Genomic DNA, 14,483 nt, shown 5'->3' with positions numbered 1-14,483 from the left:
GTTGAGTGTGTGGAGAGAAATTACGGGTAAATTAGATGAAAATGGTTGTTGGGTTGACTTGTCAGAACATCAGCGATGGTTGTTACCCGATGCCTATGTGCTTGCAGTGGTGACAATGGCTCATGGAATGGCCTATATCAGTGTGAAAGGGATTTGTAAGTTGTTGGCTCCAGTATGGCAAAATGTTGGAATTCCTAAATGTGCAGAAAATGTGGTCAAGAATTGCATGGTGTGTCTGAAATACAATCCTGGTAGGGGAACCCCAACCCCAGCTGGTCATTTTGCGCCTCCAACGTATCCGTTTGAGGTTTTGCAGCTAGATTTCATCCACATGGAAAGGTGCAACAATTTGAAATACGTACTCGTTGTTGTTTGTGCCTTTTCAAGATGGGTAGAAGCATATCCCTTAAAAGACATCACTGCCTTATCCACAGATAAAGCCCTTGTCAAAGAATTCTTCCCTAGGTTTGGAATGCCGAGAATGGTCTGGAGTGATAATGGGAGTGAATTTGTGGGTCGAGTGATGAAGAAAGTATGTGAGGGGCTAGGTATCCAGCAAAAATTTCACGCTGCAAATCACCCCAATCAGCTGGCTAGTAGAGTGCTATAATGGCACGTTAAAATTGAAGTTGGCAAAGATACAAGCGAGCTCTGGTCTTAAATGGCCTGATGCTCTGCCCTTAGCAATCCTATCAACAAGAATGACTGTGCATTCGCGAGTGGGACTTAGTCCCTATGAAATTGTGTTCGGCCGCCCGGCCAACATATGGGGAGTGCCAAGGCCGACAAAATTCAGTGAGATCGAACACCCTGTACTGCTTGATTATTTGTATGAATTGACGGCTAAATTGCGTGTTTTACACCAACAGGTTCACGATACTCTGCCTCAGGTCTCTGAAGCTCCAGGACATCTTATCGATCCTGAATCATGGGTGCTGGTCAAAAACTTCCAACGGACGAAGAATGATCAGCCCCGTTGGACCGGCCCCCACCTCGTCCTTCTCTCAACAAGATCAGCTGTTCGAGTGGAAGGGAAAAAGAACTGGATCCACGGCGTACACTGCAAGAGAGTCCTTTTGCCTCTGCCATACGAGCGGTGGGTCCAGGAGGGGATCGCTGACTCTGAGACTGAGACCGTGCCTCGTTTTCTGCCTTTTAGTGATGCACGTGTAAAAGGAACATTTTCTGAACAGGAAAGTGACAATATTTTGCAAGAAGCTGTGCCACCGTTAATTCGATTGAACACTACAGAGCCTGAACTTCTGTTCCAGAACCAGACAGTACCTGGAAAAAGCTGTTACAATCTGAGGCCGAGAACTATGGACAAAAAAAAATTCTTTTTCTTTGCTATTTTTGAAAGTGCAGCTCTCTCATCTGAGAAACTTTCTTATTTTTGTTTTTCGAACCGCCATCCGGGTTCAGCTGTAGGGTCGTGGTTGCCCAAGTCTTTGGAGTGCAGCTGAAGGGGTTAGGTCGACAGTTCTGGTCGGTCTAAGGGAGTTGCCCTGGACTGACAAAAGCATTCCTTAGCATAGAACACCCTACCACCACGAGCAGCAATTAGAGAGGATGGAGTTTTTCGAGAATGAGAGACCTGCCAAACAGATGAACTTTAAAGCCAGAATGTGTATAATGATGACAAAGAAACGATTTTTGATATTAGGTATTTTCATGTTGCTTAGTATAATGACGTTTTTAATAGGATATGTTTTATTCTCTTTTCAAGTGACATTTGCACCCACTACACAGCCCATACCTGCTTCTACTGTTCCCTCGCATTCTTTTCACCCCCTGCCTGAACACGAGTCTGCTAGAAGATTTGAATTTGTCAATAATTCATTCATTCAGCTTCTACACCAACACCAATTAGTAGTTAACACAACTAACTGTTGGGTGTGTGGTCTTATGCCTCATACTACTGATAAAGGTATCCCTTATCTGGTCCTGCCTTTCAGCCATAATGGTTCTGTGTGGGCATATAGAACGATATTCATATACGCTCATGAAGCCAACCCCCTACGTTCTGTGAAAGATAATCCTAAGAATAGTGCTCTAGTTAAGGGTATAGTAGATATGATTAGGGAAGATATTTCCTATGAGACTATCCCGAGAGATGAGACACTAGCATATATTGCATGGAACATAACAGGATATGGAGTTACTCTGAGTGAGAACTAGCGAGCAAAGAGATCCTCCCCGATCTGGATTGTACCCCATCAGGGTCACCTATGTCTGCAAGGTAATGGCAAGAATCCCAGAGCTCAGTTAGGGAAAAGTATCTGCACTGAAACATATGTTTTTGCGTCTCAGACTTCCCCTTCGTTCTTAGCAGCTAAGGGTACCTATGTCATCTGCCATAATAGAGCCTATACATGGTTGCCCCCTGACTTCTCAGGCACAAGTTTTGTTTCGTTCCTGTTGCCTCCCACCTACACGGCCGCGGCAGATTACCATAAGACAAGGACAGTTAGAGGTGTCATCAGTAAAGAAGACACTACAGGACAAGAACTTGGAGATTTCGTAAAGGGTTTTCTGCCGTTTTGGGGGCCTATGGTTAACAGCAGGAACATAAGGCAATTGACAAGGGTGGTTGAATCCACGGTAGATGAAACAGCCGGTGCCCTTAGTAATTTGACAGCTGAGCTCCAGTCAGATCGCCTTATGACTCTTCAGAACAGGGTTGCATTAGACGTCATACTTGCAGACCGAGGTGGGGTATGTAAAGTGATCCAATCAAGTTGTTGTGTTTTCATTCCAGATAACACTCCAACAGTTTACCAGGCCATTTCCAAACTGCATAAGATCTCCGGATCTATACACGTGGATAAAGGAGATTGTTCATTGATGGGGTGGTTCTGGGAACTGATATCCGCCTGGGGATGGAAGATTCTGATAGTCATTGGGATGATCTTGGCCATTCTTTTCCTGTTCTGTCTGTGTGTACAGTGTGCTCCTGCAATATGTGGCCTCTGTGCTACATCGTGTGTAAGGAAACCTGTATCAAGGGACGAGCTAAGTAATAGGATGATGCTACAGCAACATCTCAACGACTTTATGAACATAGACCTGGGCTCAGACCTAGACTCAGATTAACGTGAGTATAGGTTATTGTCTATGTAAGGGCAAAAGGAGGGTCTGTGGTACTGAAAATTCTGGACCCGTGTTATAAACATTGTCGTATCATGACGATTTTGGTATCAGCAGACTGCAAATGATTAGGATACTGTGCGCTAGCATTTTCACCATATTCGGGTGAAGAAATCACCCTGAAATCATAGTTTCCATTCTGATCCCTCGGTTTCCATTGAACGGCAGCCATTTTGTGATTGCCTTCACATAGGCCAATGACTAGGCCAAACATCGAGTCTGAAGGACACATACACCTTTGCTGACTCCTCTGTGACCTAGGCAAGCTGACTCCACTGCCTAAAGCCAAACCTGTTCAGCCAGTTCCTTTCCCAGTGGCCGAATGAGATTAGTATCAAGGCACAACATATCATAAAACCTCTTCATCACACACAAACCATGCCTAATCTTACACACACCTGTCCCTGTTTCTTACTTTATGACTTCCTTTACGAGGAGGAGGTGCCCGTTTTTATTGGGGGTCTGTCGATATCTGATGAAAGTACTGAGCCTTGCCGGGTAATTTATTGAGGGCTGGACAAACTGAAATATGGGCTTGTCATCGTGACTCGGCTTTTTCTTTGTAGTGAAAATATGTGAATGGTCAACTGTAAAATAAGGAATGTTTGCCTAAAGCACAATATTTTGTATAAAAGGAGAAGGCTGGCTTTGTAAATTTGAGCAGTCTCCTGAGAATATACACCATGTTGTACTTCTAGGATACCTGTTAGTGGTTGCAGCCAATAAATACGATCTTTGACTTCACCAAGAAGACTCTGTGTTTCTGTAGTCTGAAACAGGAAGAACTCGAAGTCGTAGGGTGTGCTCCCTGGCACCGATGGGTTCTGAAAAACCCAGTACTTCAACTCAGTGCACCACAAGTCACCGCCACGTGGCCTTACGGAGGCAGAATTCATTAGACAAAAGACATTGCTACCAGTGCGGCCCGCCCGGACCATGCATCATCGCAGGGTGCACACACGCTGGTTGCTTTAGGTGCCTCTAACTCAGTGCACCACTTATCATCGCTGGCTGCACACACACTGAATTTCCAATAACTGTGCAGCTCTACAGAACGCAACGTGGCTGTAGGCCCTTGCTGACCGCTGCCTCAGGCCTACACTGTGGTCAGCACGGCTCACAATTAAAATTGAGTGTTTATTCATTAATTACAGAGTCCAATAGACAACTAAATACAACGTCTTCGAAACCTAAATAATATCCTTTTAGTATCCTTGCTTCAAGAACTATTTTGATATCAATTATAGCTTTAGTACATTCACGAAATTCATCTTGCAAGTCCAAAGGAACACTGAATGGCACTCTACACTGCGGCCAGCAGAGCTCTCAGTTTAAATTCAGTCTTGAGTCATAAATTTCAGAGTCCAGTGGGCAACTAACTATAACGTCCCCGAAACCTACACATTTCAACAATGTATTCATTAACAAATTTCATCATTTGTTCCCTACACTGCGGTCAGCAGAGCTCACAATTTACATTGAGACATGATTTATTAATTGCAGACAGAATTGCACTTTATGTCCTCACATTTTGTCAAGAGGAAGTGACAAAAAGCATTCCTCGATCTCTGTGCTGACTACTGCCTTCCATCTACATTGCGGATAGCAGGGCTCACAATTCACATTGAATCGCAATTACAGATGACGCAGTCCAGTAGGCAAGAGACATTGCTCCCAGTGTGGTCCACCCTGACCATGCATCATCGCTGGCTGCGCACATGTTGAATGCTTCTAATGCCCCTATCTCAGTGCAGCACAACTCATGGACCCTTTATGATACAATATTTTGTGTATAATTTCACAACTGGTGCCCCTACCTCAGTGTACCACAAGTCATGGACCCTTTGCAATAGAATCTTTTGTGTATTATTTCACATCTGGTGCCCCTACCTTAGTGCAGCACAAATAATTGACCCTTTATGATTGAATCTCTGTGTCTGACCCAATGATTACTGTTCTACTTGTTGCCAGCACCAACCATTCCTGGAGGGCTGGCTTACACTCACACCACACGCATCCAGCACAGACGTCACTGGACATGTGACCCTGGTAATACAAAGGAGTCGAGTGCACGTGCCCGTAGCCAGTTCCACTACCTATCTGTGTCTGTGTGTTCATTATGTATGCAACATGCTGCCCATGGGCCCTACCACATTACATTGTGCTCTGGAAAGTGTATGCAACCAACTTACCTTTGACAGTGGGAGAAAACTTTGGTTATGTAACTTTGTATCTGTCATTGTACAAGTACGTACGTAGAGACTGGATGATTAGAGTACTGCAAGGAGAGTGTATAGTGAATTTATAAGTGCGTGGTGATTGGCGGAGTGATTGTATAAGTACATATGGTGGCACAGGCTAACTCTGACAACGAGCTTGTCTCTAATTGGCTGCCCTCCATGTCGCAAAAACTGAATTTTGGACTTTGCATGGCCCAGTATTGCAACAGCTGCAATACTCCACTGAATGTGCAATAAACATTCATATCCACACAAATGTGTCATGTCCACCATCTTGCTAGTGTGGAACTATGGATGAATGTAGGGTCAGTGACACATTGACGCTTGTGACCCGGGCGATGGGAGCACCACAACAAGAACACCCGCATGCCAATGTTGCCAGATTTTTTAAGCATTCTCTACCCCAAAGACAACCAAAAAGTAGCCCAATATTGCTACTTTAAGGAAGGAGTGGCAGGGACATTGTCAAGCAGGCGGTGAATGCATTGGAATTGATGTTGCAGCAGGCTGCCAAGTATATATTTGTCTATAAAACGCTTTAACATACTAGTTTGCTGGAGCGCGGTATATATAATTATAATCTGGCAACTAGCACAAACCAAAATTTTACCGCACAACCGGGAAAAAGTTAGCCCATTTGTGTGTGATCTAGCCCAATCTGGCAACAGTGCCGCATCAGTTGATTCCTCATACAGCTCACGATGGAGCCACGCCCATAGCTCTGGAGTCATTCTTAACAGCCTCACGCAGGACTGGCACACGCCAGGCCAGCCCACTCTGCTTATGCTTACAGGGAAGAACAACAACACTACATGGCCCAGATTTCCATTGTGATGATCTGCTGCTCACAGGTCTAGTTGTCATTATGCCACAGCCACTCCCTCATGGCTAGTATACACCCACACCACACCCATCCAGCACAGGCGTCACAGGACACATGGCCCTACTAATAAAAAAGACCGGGCACAAGTGCTCTACGCCATTTTAGAGTTGCTCCCACAGCATGCACGGTCATGGCCCATCCCAGTGGTCCCGACACCTCATGTAGGCCTGAGCCACCAAACAGGAAGGCCTACCGCCACGTGCGCGGCCTCACTGGTTACTGAGGTAGTGGTACCGCAAGGAATGAGCGGGTGTGCAACCTGCAATGATGATAGGAGCACTAGTAAGTTCTCTGCCATGGAAAAATCAAGACGCAGCTCCAAATGTGATACCTGTTGGCCTGCGGAGCGGGACTGCATGATGTGGAGGGTGCCCTGTCTGTGAAAAGGTGAGCAGTGAGGCCTGGGTGTGCAGCAGTGGGCAAATATGTCTGGGCGGCGGGAGTGGATACACAATGGCGACACAGCGATTTAGGCATACACAGTCGTATATACTCTCCCATCACTAATTCTGCACTATGTTTCAGATGTGGGAGCTTGAGGGCAGCACTAGGACCTGGCATGTGGTTGGAGACACCTCAGTGGCATAAAGGTGAGCTGTGAGGGTTTACGCAACATTATGAGCACTCACTGTCCCTCTTCATCTTTTCCTTTCTCTCCTTCACACTCTTTCTCTCTCTCTTCTTCTCACAATGTTTCTCTCTTTCTCTCAATCTTCCTGTTTCTCACACTCTTTCTCTCTCTTCCTCTCTCTCACTGTTTCTCTCTCTCTTCATCTCTCTCACTCTTTCTCTCATTCTCTTTGTCTTCCTCTCACTCTTTCTTTCTTTTTCTCTATCTCTTCCTCTCACTCTCACTGGTGCTCTCTTTCTCTCTGAATTCCTCTCACTCTTTCTTTCTTTTTCTCTCTGTCTTCCACTCACTCTTTCTTTCTCTCTCTATCTCTATTTTTCTCTCCTTTGATGGACGTATGACGCACAATCTTATCTTGCTTTTTGTCTTGCAGGCTTGCGATGATGCGTGGGCATCCTGCAATCAACACTCAATCTGCTAAACAGAATTACACAAAATTTGGCAAAAAGGTATGTCTGGGTTCAGAAAGTGACCTATTTTTTCAAATGGTGTAAATCCTTTAAGTAGTTCCTGAGAAATACAAAAAATAAAACTATTGATATCTGAGCACTGAGGAGGATTCGCGAACCCTCCTGAGCCCGGCTTCATTCTGATTGGCTTCCAATACTCTGAACCAGAATGTGTTGGCAGCCATCTTGTGACTCTGTAACCGAGTCACAAGAAAACAGTTTAAAAATGATTAAAAAAAGAGAAGGGGGCAGCGTCTTTTAAAAAAAAGAAATTGTCAGAATTCACGGCGGGTCCGCTAATCCGGCTGAAAAATAAAAAAATGAAGCGGACGAGCTCTGTCTACCCTCACAATTGAGTAATTTGTCGGAACTGCATCCACTAAGTCGGGCCTGGATGCACCATCAGCCCAGGTTTCAGTGACAAAGACCCAGTCAGGTTCAGATACTGCCAAAGAAAACAGGGAATTCCAATTTGTGTTTTATAAGGGAACATGAGTTTATGAGGAAACCATTATATCTCTCTTCCAAAGTAGAGACGATGTGTCCTAAATTAGTATTAGGTACAGAGGTCAGATGTACCCAGGAAACCATCTGAGGCACAAACACATTGTGGCTGCTCATAGAGGTCAAGGACAGGGGACATGATGCAAGGAGGGCGACTTACGACTTCCTGTAAGCTTTAGTAGTGAGTCTCTGGGTAGCTAAGCAGTCCAGATGCAGACGGGCACAGATGGGCGCAGACGGACTTGCCTGTGACATGCCTTTGGTGTGCCAGTGGAGCTTCCACTGCACATCCGCATACACATGGCCCTTTTGTAGTTGTGTCTAGTCGAGACACTAGAGCGCTGGCTGACAATTATCTCCCCTTCCTGAATTTGCTCCCAATGCTTGCTTCCCTCAGCAACATCGAGCTGAACGGCTCGTGGCAATCCAGGGATGCAGGAAATGCCCCAGATGAAAAGACTGCCAAGAGTGAATGTCTGAGTGTTTAAATGTCTAAAATTGTGGAGCTGACAGTGTTTGCTGATGAAATCCAAAAGAGCATAGCCACAGTTATCCAAGTCCAAAGTCCAACTTTGTACCTCCAACATTTTTGGAACAGCTCGTATGGACAGTCGACAAAGTGAACTCTCAGCACACAATGGATGATACAATGGGCATCTTTTTAACTTGCTGGGGGTGGTGCATTGCCATCTAACTCTCCCATATTTTTCCTCAGATGACCCTTCCTACATTTAGGTGGGGAACCACAACTACAGTCTTCTGGTGTACTGTGAAATCTCCACCTGGCTTAACGTCCCTCCCTGTGGCTTGTGCAGATGTTGTTGGCACAGGAATGTGCTGGCAAGATGGCTGACACTGGTGACTGGTGTTTCACCTGTCCCCAACTCTCATCACGGCCTTGTGCTCCAAACATCATGCACCTGAGTCAGCCATATTGCAAGTACACTTCCCCCCACTGTCAGGTACCCATAGTTCCAGGGGTGCTGTTTGGGCTGAGTTAGAGGATGAGTGTTTGCAATGGCTACATCTCATATCAGGCCCTGTCCTACACACACTTTCCTACCCAGCCCAACCAGGCCACCAGCTTGAGAGGTGTCCTGGTAATGAGAGGAAGTGTACTAGCAAGATGGCTGACACTTGTGCCTGGTGTCTAACTTGAACACAACTCTCATCAAGGCCTTGTGCTCCAAAGATCATTCGCCAGTGTCAGCCATCTTGCCAGTACATTTCCAATCACTGTTAGGAAAGCAGAGCTCCAGTGGGGCTGGGTGAGGAGAGAAGTGTTTGCAGTGACTACATCTCCCATCAGACCCTGTCTTACACGCACACTCCCACTCAGCCCAAGCAGGCCACCATAAAGAGTGGAGTCCAGACAATGAAGGAAAGTGTGCTAGCAAGACAACTGACAGTGGTGCTTGGTGTCTGACTAGACCCATCATGCCTTGTGCTCCAAACACCAGTCACAAATGTCAGCCATCTTGCCAGTACATTTCCACTCACTGCAGGAAAGCAGAGTTCAGTGGGGCTGTTTGAGCTGGGTGGGAGGAGGAGTATTTGCTATGGCTATATCTACCATCTATCTCTTTTCAAGAATCTATTATTTTTATTCTCGTGGAGTGTTACTAATGTAATATTTTCATCACTATACAAGAGCTGGCTACTACGCTGTATGTTGGAGGCAGTCCTGTTTTCTCTCTCTATTTTTTTTATATAGTTTTTTTCGGGATGCAGAGGTCTGAATAAACATGGACTTAATTAAGCATTTATGGACCTCGATTTTATAATATTCATTTATGATCTAGATTGTTGTATAGTTATTTTACCATACTATACCTAACTATGTGATACCAAGATGGCAGCGCTACGTTTTCTTTTGCTCTGCCTTTTGAACCAGGTCATCTAGTAGAGTGATTTGTCCTTCGTTAGTTTTCAGAAAATCTTTCCCTATCCAAGATGGCGGGCACATCGTGTGACGTGAGAAGGACCCTAATGGACTACACAAGTCCGAAATGATTCAGGTGATGTGTGTTTTCCTTTCCCTAATTGAAACGCCAGCACTATATAATGAGGGCTTGGTTCAGGAACTTACAACCTCGGAGACTTCTTGTCCTGAAGAAATTCGCCGATTCGGAAATGCGCGAGGGAACTCTTCCCCTTACTAAGTAAGTGTTTGAACTAGCGGGTCATGCTTTTTAGGTCTCGTCATTTGTTTGTTGTGCGTCTTCCACTTTATAAAACAAACCTATTCTAGTTAGTATCCTTCCCATTCTAATTCTTCTCGCTAGTGCTAATATCTCGACATATACTTCACGCTTTGTCTTCTTATGGTCACACAAAAACAGTTCCATAATTCTGACATCTTACTCTGTTGTCAGGGCTAGTGTGCAAGAGCGCCATCTACTGGACACAGACATATTTTAGGAGCTCTTCATTTGTGCAAAACCGAACTTGAGTTGGGACTAGTTTACATAAAATTTTCACCAGGCAAATGTGAATTCGTTTTGGTAACTCTTATAATGAAAACATTTTAGCATGTTTGAGGCTACATCGACTTTCTCTGTTTCTTAATAATACAACATACGTGGAATTACTTTGCTTCGTGATTTTGAAAGCAAGGTATTCGTAAACCATTGCTTTTTCCGTTCACTCTGGTGCAAGAATCTATATGTAGGGCAGACTTTACTAACACTTAGCATATGCAATTGGCACTTAAACATAGCCACCATACTTCTGTAGATTATATTTTAAATGACCAAAACATTCATGGATGCAGCTTTTTTCTTTGTAAATAGTGACAAAAATGATTACAATCGCGCCAGGCGGGTACTCGCAAGCATCCGTGCTATTTCTCAATACACTGTCCCTTCAACTCAGGCTGTGGAAATTGTCAACTTAGAAAGATATGGAAACGAAAACATTTTATGCTCTCACACTGCTGCTCGGCTCTTTCTTTGTGCATCTCCTGTCTTCCCCCTCATAAAGTTGGTACTAAACATAAATTTGTAGACCAGCCGGCAGGCTTTTAGTCACAGCCTTTGGTTTATGGTGCAATAAGACTGGAAATTGTCGTTTTCGTGTTTTGGACATTATTTGCCACGAAACAGCAATACTAAGGGGGTAAGGCTGGTGACAGGGTTAGAGTTTAACATATTTGGCTCAAAACGGCAGAAGCTTTGGTTTTCCAGTTACTAGTATTGTATTTTACCATCTACCGTGCAGTTAATGGTGCATTTATTTCTACTAGTCACTCTCAATTATTTGTCGGCTCTAGTCACCTCACCTGGGTGAAAGGGCTGCACGTGCTCTTCTCCTGGGAAAAGAGGCTGGACTCACTCTGAGAGCCCTGGTAATAGTAAACGAACGATCTGTGTTGTTGCTGAGGACTCCCTGCTCTGTTCTGCTTGTCTTGAAGAATGTGCTTCCTTGAGATAAGCACAAGTTTTATGGGGTCCCTTTGCTCGACCGAAGAATTCCTTGTCTTTGCTTTTGAAGTGTAGTGGGGGCGGGGGGTTTATGACCCCTCTATCCCTTTGCTTAGCAAACTTTTTGCAGGCATGAGCTGCATCTGATGTCGCGTTAGAAGTTCTAGAGCCCAGATATTTACTCTTTGCGATAAACAAACAAGCATTTGCAATGCAATAGGTCTCGCATTTATACGAGTTTGAGCTATTGGCATTGTAAATGACAATGCTTTTTATTTAAGTTTTTTTTTTTTAAAACATAAATAAAAGGCACTGTCATTTACAATGCCAATAGCTCAAACTCGTATAAATGCGAGACCTATTGCATTGCAAATGCTTGTTTCTTTAAGCTGCTCTTACCTTTACTAGGATGCTGCCCCCATTTTGCTCTCTTATTATGCTAAAAACAACTTGCATCCCTTTAGTAGCTGTACTCATCGCTGTTATTTCTTTTATTTCTCTTTAGAAATATAGGTTTCCCCCTTAAGCTCGCTAAGTTATTTCTTTCTTGAACTTGGGGTATTCGTGGTTGTTTTTAGACTACTGATCATAATCCCCCTTAAGCTCGTTAAGTTATTTCTTTCTTGAATTGGGGGTATTCGTAGTCGCTTTTGGACTACTGTTCATTATGACTTCCGGCTTTACTTGCATATCTATTTAGCAGGAAAGCTAGTATAGTTTCTAGCTACACCTATGATGATAATGTTAAAACTTTTGCCTATATATAGAATCCTCTCTACTCTATCTTTGCAGATTTTATCGAATTGGGCTCTAGGATTTACCGTGAAAGCAACACTGGGACTACATGCCTTAGAAGGATATTGACACAAGTGGAGAAACCCACTTTATCTCAAGTTAATGAATATTAAGTAAGTCTTATATATTCCTGGAACATTTAAGAGGCTTTATGTATCCTTGGATATGTTCTGCATTGGACGATTACAAGTAGGAATAAGGACTAATTGCCTTTGATTCTTATTTTTCTTTTTCTTTTGTATGCAGCTTCCCATAAAACTGGAATGCTCTATCTAAAGGATCTTATTTTAACTTTATGAGACCTGCTTGCAAGGATATATACGGATATCACTTGAACTTGGTGGGTTCTTATGTGGTCCTCATAGAACTTTCATATATAGCTCTTCTAGATCGAGAAAAAAATTGGCATTATCATTTTTCATTTTCTTTTCCAGTTTTTTACTGTCTATCATTGAAGCGGCTCGATACTCCATATCTCTGAAAAGTTATATCCAGGGTCTCTATAGATTTTACACCATTTTATTGAGAAGAGTCGTGTCGTTACTGAATCTGGGAGGAAAGTCAGAGCGATTTATACTGACCCTATGTGATTACATCTTACTCTAAGTAACTGTGGCATAACAAGTATGTATAATCTAACATTTCTTTATAGTTTATCTTTGGGTGCACTTGGTATTGTTTTCCTTTCGACCTCTATCACTTGGTATGGTTCTATGATTCCTTTATAACTCTCTCTGATGGTCTTCTTGACTAGGATTATTTTTACACATATATTGTATATCAATTATGATATCTTCTAACTCTCAGTCCAAGCTCCCATGAGGCATTGTGATGTATATAGTGTGATTTATTCAAAGAATTTAAATTTTGTTACAACTATTCCCACAGATGATATTGATGAAGCTTCAAGGAATCTTTTGAAAGCAAATTATCGGTCCGATTAATTTAATGTATTAGTTAGGTTTGGAGTTTTCGCCTTTTGAATATACCATCAGCGCCCTGAGGAAGTACGGTGTACGAGATTTCGAAACGCGCATCGGTGCAATTGTGTTTTATATTTTGTTTTTGATGTATATTATTGTTGTGTGTTTTTATTGTTTTGTGCTTTTTTCATGTATCACATATATTTGTCCTTGATGTGTATGTTTGAATTGTTGATTTATGTATGTACCTTGATTAGATGTATTGCTTTGTCAATGTTTGAGACTCATCCTATTTGGATGAAGAGTTCAACTGTATTTATGTCTTTGATAAAAAAATATAAAGATTAACTCTATGAGGAAAGTAAATATATATATTTTTTGATAATGAAAACCAAATAATGGTATAGAATATTGTTCTCTTTTTTGTGGGATTGCTTGAAGGGGTTTGTTGTGGTTTTATGAATTATATCTACCATAAGGCCATGTACTACACATATTTTCCCACCCAGCCAAACCAGACCACCTGTCAGAATGGTTTCCTATCGGTAACTGGAAATGTACTGGCAAGATGGCTGACACTGGTGACTGGTGTCTGACTTGACCACAATCCCCATTAAGACCGTGTGTTCCATACATCAGTCACCAGTGTCAGGCAACCTGCCAGTACATTTCTACTCACTGTCAGGAAAGCATACTTCCAGTGGGGCTGTGTGTGCTGGGTGGGGGGAGGAGTGTTTGCAATGGCCCCATCTTCCATCAGGTCCTGTCCTACACAGACCTTCCCACCCAGCCCAACCAGGCCACCAGGATGAGTGGTGTTCCGACAATGAGGGAAAGTGTACTAGTAAGATGTCTGACACTGGTGCCTGGTGTCTCACTTGAACACTACTCCAAACAAAGGCCTTGTGCTCCAAACACCAGTCACCTGGGTCAGCTATCTTGCCAGTGTGTTTCCCCTCATGGTCAGGTACCCATAGCTCCAGGGTTGCTCTTTGTGCTGGATGGGAGCAGGAGTGTTTGCAATGACAACATCTCCCATCAGGCTCTGTCCTACACACACCTTCCCAAACAGCCAAACCAGACCACCTTTCAGAATGGTTTCCTATCGGTAACTGGAAATATACTGACAAGATGGCTGACACTGGTGACTGGTGTCTGACTTGACCACAATCCCCATTAAGGCCTTGTGCTCTATGCACCAGTCATCAGTGTCAGGCACCTTGCCAGTACATTTCTACTCACTGTCAAGAAAGCATACTTCCAGTGGGACTGTGTGTGCTGGGTGGGAGGAGGAGTGTTTGCAATGGCTCCATCTTCCATCAGGTCCTGTCCTACACAGACCTTCCCACCCAGCCCAACCAGGCCACCAGGATGAGTGCTGTTCCGACAATGAGGGAAAGTGTACCAGGAAGATGGCTGACACTGGTGCCTGGTGTCTCACTTGAACATTACTCCAAACAAAAGCCTTGTGCTCCAAGCACCAGTCACC

The 14,483-nt window shown here is 43.7% G+C and overlaps 1 long non-coding RNA gene across 1 annotated transcript; it reads left to right on the top strand.

Annotated features, from left to right (window-relative positions):
* The first annotated feature begins 9,881 nt into the window (after positions 1 to 9,881).
* On the top strand, positions 9,882 to 13,089 carry LOC146809214 (uncharacterized). Its single transcript, XR_014965531.1, has 5 exons — positions 9,882 to 10,016; positions 12,069 to 12,184; positions 12,318 to 12,411; positions 12,506 to 12,695; positions 12,960 to 13,089. It is a non-coding gene; the product is annotated as an uncharacterized LOC146809214 (long non-coding RNA).
* The last annotated feature ends 1,394 nt before the right edge of the window (positions 13,090 to 14,483 follow it).

Source organism: Triturus cristatus, chromosome 7 (assembly GCF_964204655.1).
Source record: "Triturus cristatus chromosome 7, aTriCri1.1, whole genome shotgun sequence".
Lineage (NCBI taxonomy): Eukaryota > Metazoa > Chordata > Amphibia > Caudata > Salamandridae > Triturus > Triturus cristatus.
This window is presented reverse-complemented; position numbering and strand designations above follow the sequence as displayed.